Source organism: Emydura macquarii, unplaced genomic scaffold, assembly GCF_026122565.2.
Source record: "Emydura macquarii macquarii isolate MOO-44397 ecotype Brisbane River unplaced genomic scaffold, CSIRO-AGI_Emac_v2 contig_2897, whole genome shotgun sequence".
NCBI classification, from domain to species: domain Eukaryota; kingdom Metazoa; phylum Chordata; order Testudines; family Chelidae; genus Emydura; species Emydura macquarii.
In genome coordinates, this window is record NW_027133034.1 from 46308284 (window position 1) to 46315066 (window position 6783).

A 6783-nucleotide genomic window follows, 5' to 3' on the forward strand; every position below is an offset into this window, starting at 1 on the left:
TACAGGGTTAGCCAGGTGGAGACCCTTTGGTCCTACAGTGCCCCCCTGGATATCTGCTAGCCATCTTTCCCACAAGAGAGACTCCACAGCGCACATGAAAAGCAGGCAAGTTGTTGACAGGTCAGCATTAAGTGACATGGCAAAGTCCCAAGGGCTGGAGAGAATGTGGTGGTGGCTGTCAAGTGCACCTTCCTGGTTTCACTTTTGTCCTGTGTCCTCCTTGGGAGTACAGTTGCACTATGGAAGGGCTTTTTGCAGGGTCAGGGGAAGAAGAAAACCAATGTGTGCTCCCCTTCCACAGCCTGTACCAGCAGAGATGCTGTTTTCTTTCTTTTTTTTATATCCCCTCTGACAGCACAGGGATGTGTCCTAGTATTTACTAATTTAGAATTCTGCTTGTGGTGCCAACAGATGCAGATATTCAAATACATAATGTCCCTGAATTTGGAGTGTAGCAAAACAACAAACTGATATAGAGTTGATGAATTATGAAATGGTTCATGATGGAACAAATTACATCCACATAAGGCTCCAGTTCTGAAAGACCTTATTCAGTGGCACTACTCATTGAGTAAGAACTTCTAGGCTTAGGTAGCAAAGATCCACCAACTGCTTATGGATGGGGGTGGGAGTGAGGAGCATTGACATCAATGGTGCTCCATGCCAGTGCAGGAGACTCTTGCATGAATGATCAAGATGTAAGTTGTTTCATACAGTATATTCTCCACCTATTGGGAATTAAGCTGATCCATACCCCAGAAGGTTTATCTACATATTTAAAAATAAATATTGCTTGCAAGACTTTGGGACACTTACTATTCAGTAACCTTTAAAATCAAACATGCTCTTTCAGAGTACAGTTAAGTGTATGAAAATGGATTCCGTGATCATAATATGAAAAACAAAACATTGAATCTGAGGGATAATTCAGAGGAAAAAGTTCGAGTTCTACATAGTCTTCTAGTGGATTTTGCAATGAACATGGATGGTTTCTAAAATCTGAACCAAACCCTTATTTTACCTTTAACGTATCTGCACAGTGTTTGGTAGGATGAAGACTTTATTTCTTTTAGCAGACTGTTTCTTACTGCAAACAAAAATAGCTAGTCCTAGTGCTACATCACTATTTCCCACTGAAGGGCAGCAGTAGCCTACTCAAATTTAAAATCTGTAGTGTACTGTAAATCCAGCTGTTCTGAAGTCAGCAAATAAATGAATAGCTGAACACAAGTATCTTGTTTAGACCAGTTGTTCAGCAAATATTTATTGCATTTTTTCTTGGGCATTTTTCCAAATTACTCTATGTAATATACTATATCTGAAATTTTGTATTTACAATTATTGACTCTAGTAACATAATTACAGGAATGATCTCAAACACTGAACATGTTTAAAAACAAACCAACCCCACCAAAGCCACAAGACAAATTAGAAAAAACAATGCGCCCCCTCCTTAAATCAGGGCTCTTATCTGGGGTTTACAGCACTTGGTCGGAAGGTGTCAGTTTAACTTGACTATCTAAAGACAGCCCTTCTCTAATAATACTGGTTTCATGCATCCTCTCTCTACCTGTATGTATTTTTGTTCTAACATGGCTCTTTAAAAGTGAAGTGTTTGATCAGACTACTCCTGCTTTTATAAAACAGATCCATCTATAACCATGATGGAAAACTTGAATATAAATGTTGACAAGATACAGCCTAAACAGCATATGAATACTAGCAAATCGAACACAATGATTATAAAACTAAAACAAAAGGTATTCCTTAATTCATACTGAGATCTGCCTGCATACGAAACGTAATGAAAACTGAACTTCTTATTCTGTGCTATTGTAGATTCAGGATCATTGAAACTAGAGTTAGAAAAGAGCTTGGGTTATATCCTTCAACCTATTAGTTGGGAGGAGACCCAGTGATTGCCATGGGACTACTCAAAGGCCAGATTTTGCTACCCTTGTTCACACTGAGCAGTACCTGACTGCATGAGTAGCCCCATTAAAATCAGCAGAGCTCTTCTGGAGTATCACACCTCTTAACCCCTGTGGTGGTTTATGCAGAATTGGCAAGGAACCCAGACCTCCTAGTGAAGGGGGATGTGAAGTCCTGCTGTGAACCTGCTCTGCAGCTGCCTCTCCTCCACATAGCAGAACAGCCAGTGCCGAAGGCCTTAAATGGGACCCTTTGTCCTGAGTGAATTTCAAGCAAAGTACATCACAGGCTCTGGGCTGGGGTTGTTTTGTCTCTTGAATTAGTCTCTGGATGTGTCAAACCACAGCTCTTAATTCACAGTGGAAAACAGTAATAGCCAACTAGTCCACATCCACCAATGCAACATTGTTTCCTACAGCACAGTAGTTGGGATAGTTTTTTTTATTTTCATGATGAAAATAGGACACTTTATACAGCCTCAAACATAATGGTCAGTCACTAAGTGCGCTAACCACTGGGCTAAGTGTTATGAGGAGGGAGAGGCTACCACTACCTCCTGGCATGTCTTGCAACAAGTGACTTAGGTGTCTAAGCTGCCTGACTTAAGGAGATGGGTTCCTAGCTGGCTTTTGTGAATTGCATTCTGAGACACCTGTCCCTCCTCATTCAGTGTACAGGGAGCCTTGGTGCCTAACTCAAGCTCTGTGGATCCCATTCTTGTTCCAGTGATTTCCTAGGTGCCTAAAAGTTAGAAGTTCTGATACTCAGCATCGTCCCTTTGTGGATCCAGGCCAAAGAGCACTCTGGAAAGGGGATAGCGGTACCTGCCTTTATGTGCTTAGAAGACAGCAATGGAATGTACTGGCGAAGTTAGACTCAAATGCAAGATTAATTAGTCTTAAACTGCCCCATAGCTACAGGTACAAGAGGTTGCCAAGTGGGGGAAACATGTTCTAATCCTTTAACTCATGTCATGTCTACATCAAGAGGTGTACACAGAATTTAATTAGCTCCTGGGCAGTTGCACTGAGTGACTTTAAGCATCTGTGGAATGCAGGCAGGCCAAGTGAGAGCTGAGGCTGGGGTTTTGTTTGCTAAAAGCCCAACCCAGGTGAATTTCAGTTTGATTTGTTACAAACATTTAACACAGCTGTAATGCAGAGCACTGGAAACAGAACCATTCCTTATATACAAGACAACAATAGCACACCAAAAGTCCCACAGGACAGTCACCCAAGCCTGGCTGTTAGGTAAGACTCAAAGTCACTCAAATAACTTTAAAAAAAAACAAACAAAAAAAACCCCTATTCACTTCCATTCCTAGTACCCTGTGACCTAATGGCAGGACCTGTGTGGTACTGACAGCAGCAGGGATGAAGCAGAAGTAACAGGTTCTCCATAGATGACAGAAATGAAATTTGTAGGGGAAGCATCAGACACAGTTCCATGATATAATCTTAGCAAATTGTAGCCAGGATAAATTTAGCTAACAAGGTATTTCACTCTGACAGGTTGTAATGGAAGCATTGTGTTAAAGCCTAAAGAAGGGATTTCTTTTCATCAATATTTTTAAAAGCTACCCTATCCATTCAGCAAAATCTGGGCCTGAAAGAGTTCCAGAAACTGAAACATGCTTAGAACTACGCTCACTGAGTTATCTGGGGCTATTGCCTGGTATTGCTGCATTCTGTTGTGTTGCAGAGACTTTTAAAAAGAAATTGCTTAGGCATTGAGCCAAGTCCTGTCCAAATACTGGTAAATGTCTTTGTATTTGGCATTCTGATGATGAAAACCATGCAGACACAACAGCCACTCTGGAACACAGAGAGGTCATGGAAATATGAGTGATAGTATAATTTTGTGAGCAGAATGTTAGGCAGTGTCTATTTCCAAAGGGAGAACAAATGAAGAAAGGCTGTGTAAGTACTGTCAGAAAGAATTCTGACCGCCAAGATTATGTGATGTTTCCCAGAATTCTGGAGGATCAAGGTGTTATGAGGGCCAGAGGAGACACACAAGTCTGAATTTCTGCAGAGATTTGGACTAGAGAGGCTAAAGTGCAAAATGGGGATTGGATCCAAAATTTCCCAAAGGTGGTGAGTTTTCAGATATGGGTTTTAGTTTGGTCCTGTTTCTAATTTAGATCTGCCACTAGATCAATGTTTCTTTTGAAGAAGGGAAATATGAGCCCTTCATTGACTCAGTGCATATGTCTGTATAACTAGTTTTTGACTGGATATTCGCCATCCAAATTCTTAGTGGATAGCCAACTGCAATTAATGATATAGCTCTTTAAATTCTATGTAACACGACGTCTGTGCCACATTGCTTTCTGCTGGGCATGTTTAGGGTTTTTACTGAGTCTGAGGCACATTGTAGAGAAGGAGATGGAAAGTAGAATGGGGAAAAATGTTCTTGTAATGCTCTCAATGCTTAATTTTGTATGGTACCTATCCTAGGTTTCATGGTGATAGTCATCTTGGATATACATGACAAACTGCCCAAGTGTTGTTGCCAGGAGGAAACATGTCTTTTCAATAAATAATAATTCATCAAAGTACTGGGGGGAGCAGAAGTAAAGATACTCCATGTTACATCTGTAAAACTGGTTTAACCAGTGCTTTCTCTAACATAACCATTCTAGAGTGCCGGGAGGATAGTGTTATTTATGGCTGCACCTCCAGGAAACACCTGCTCTGTCTGCTGTTAACATTACCAGCAGTGCTAGCTGCCTTTGCTGCACTTCCACAATACAAACCAGATTATGTGGCCCCTAAGCAAGTGAATAAGGTAAAGATAAAAAGGGACAAGCTTCCTGTGCTCCTGTACCCTCAAGTGCACCTGCAGTGTGGGAGAAGTAATCTAGCACATTATTTGTAACCTGCAAAATAACATTTCTAAATATAATCTCTTCCTCATCACAATAATCTATATGCTGCCTTCCCATGACCTAGATATGGAAGTCTGTATTGATCCCATGCTGCACCATTTAATGACCAGGCCTAGTTTCCCACAGTTTGACAGTCATGTTCTGAGTCGTCATCTTGGACACAGTTTTGTGAATCTTCAGTCTTTTATGCAGTCCACCACACAGGAAAAGCTTCAGAACAGTGACACTCAGCCTTGTTATTTCTAAGTGAACGGAATACACTTGACTTTCTTTGTGGGCAGTAGTGTGTACATATAATGTAATTAAAAAGGCACTGCTAGGTCTAGTTTGTCCCAGAAGTTGTTTGGGAAGCATAAACCTTTTCAAAATCTAAGGCAACCAGAAATGGTTTTCATGGATCTATTTTAAAAACAAAAACCACAAAGGGAATATTTTTAAAAGCCCAAATAAGCTGGCCTCTGCAGCATGTCCAAGCCAAACACCACAGCACAAGGTCAATGCAGAAAGACATGTGACTAGAAATAAAAGTGGAAATGACTAGTCTCTTGCCCATGCTGAGAGGAAGGCAGAAGGCAAACAACCAGTGTAATAGTGGGATGGAAATTAGATTTTATTTTTTTTCAGTTGTAATAGTTAACTTCAGGGGCAACACAATTGGGATATTAATGGGAGTTTTGTTATTGATTTCACTGGCAGCAGGATTGGGCCTCTAAAGACATTATTTGCAAAACAATTTTAAAAAGATAGTTCATTTTTAAGATATATACGGTATGCAATCTGACTGTGTCTCTTTGTTAATCTTATTTAAGAGCTGACCGTGTGCTCATTATTATATAGGACATACAAGAAAGACAGTCCCGGTCCTGAAAGTCCTGTAAATGAAGGACTCTGATTCTACAAATGTGTTCCTTCATTGAAATGCACAACATAATGCAGAATTGGGTTTTAAAATGTAGATGCAGGGAAGACAAGCTGTGCTGAAAAATCCCAGAGCCTGAAGTGATTCTTTTTTTAAAATACCACATCTTTTTGGTCTGGCAGTCTCACAAGGTGGGCCCTTTCCAGAAAGTTTCCAGTATTTCCTGGGTTTGGCCAGGCTGAAAGTAGCATAAAGAACAGCTTTTTTTTCACAGTAGTTTGGTGTTTCTGGTTTTGGCCGGAATTAGGAAATGCAGCATGAAAACATGCATGCCTGCATGAACACAATCAAAATTAAAAATGAAACCTCCAAAAAAAATTCAGGGTTACTTTAACTTTTGGATGAAAGTTCTGGTCCATTTGAATTTGTGTTTAAATTCTCCCTAATCACACAGACAGGCTGCAATTCATCATTTAGTTACATCTGTGCCACCCCATTAAAGTCATTGGGTCTAAACAGGTGTAACTAAGTGCAGAATCATAGAATATTAGAGTTGGAAGGGACCTCAGGAGGTCATCTAGTCCAACCCCCTGCTCAAAGCAGGACTAACCTCAACTATATCATCCCAACCAGGGCTTTGTCAAGCCTCAGCTTAAAAACCTCTAAGGATGGAGATTCCACCACCGCCCTAGGTAACCCATTCCAGTGCTTCACCACCCTCCTAGTAAAAAACTTTTTCCTAATGTCCAACCTAGACCTCCCGCCCTGCAACTTGAGACCGTTGCTCCTTGTTCTGTCATCTGCCACCACTGAGAACAGCCTAGCCCCATCCTCCCTGGAACCCCCTTTCAGGTAGTTAAAGGCCGCTATCAAATCCGCCCTCACTCTTCTCTTTTGCAGACTAAACAAGCCCAGTTCCCTCAGCCTCTCCTCATAAGTCCTGTGCTCCAGCCCCCTAATCATTTTTGTTGCCCTCCGCTGCACTCTCTCTAACTTGTCCACATCCTTTTTGTAGTGGGGGGCCCAAAACTGGACACAATATTCTAAATGCGGCCTCACCAATGCCGAATAGAGGGGAACAATCACTTCCCGTGACCTGCTG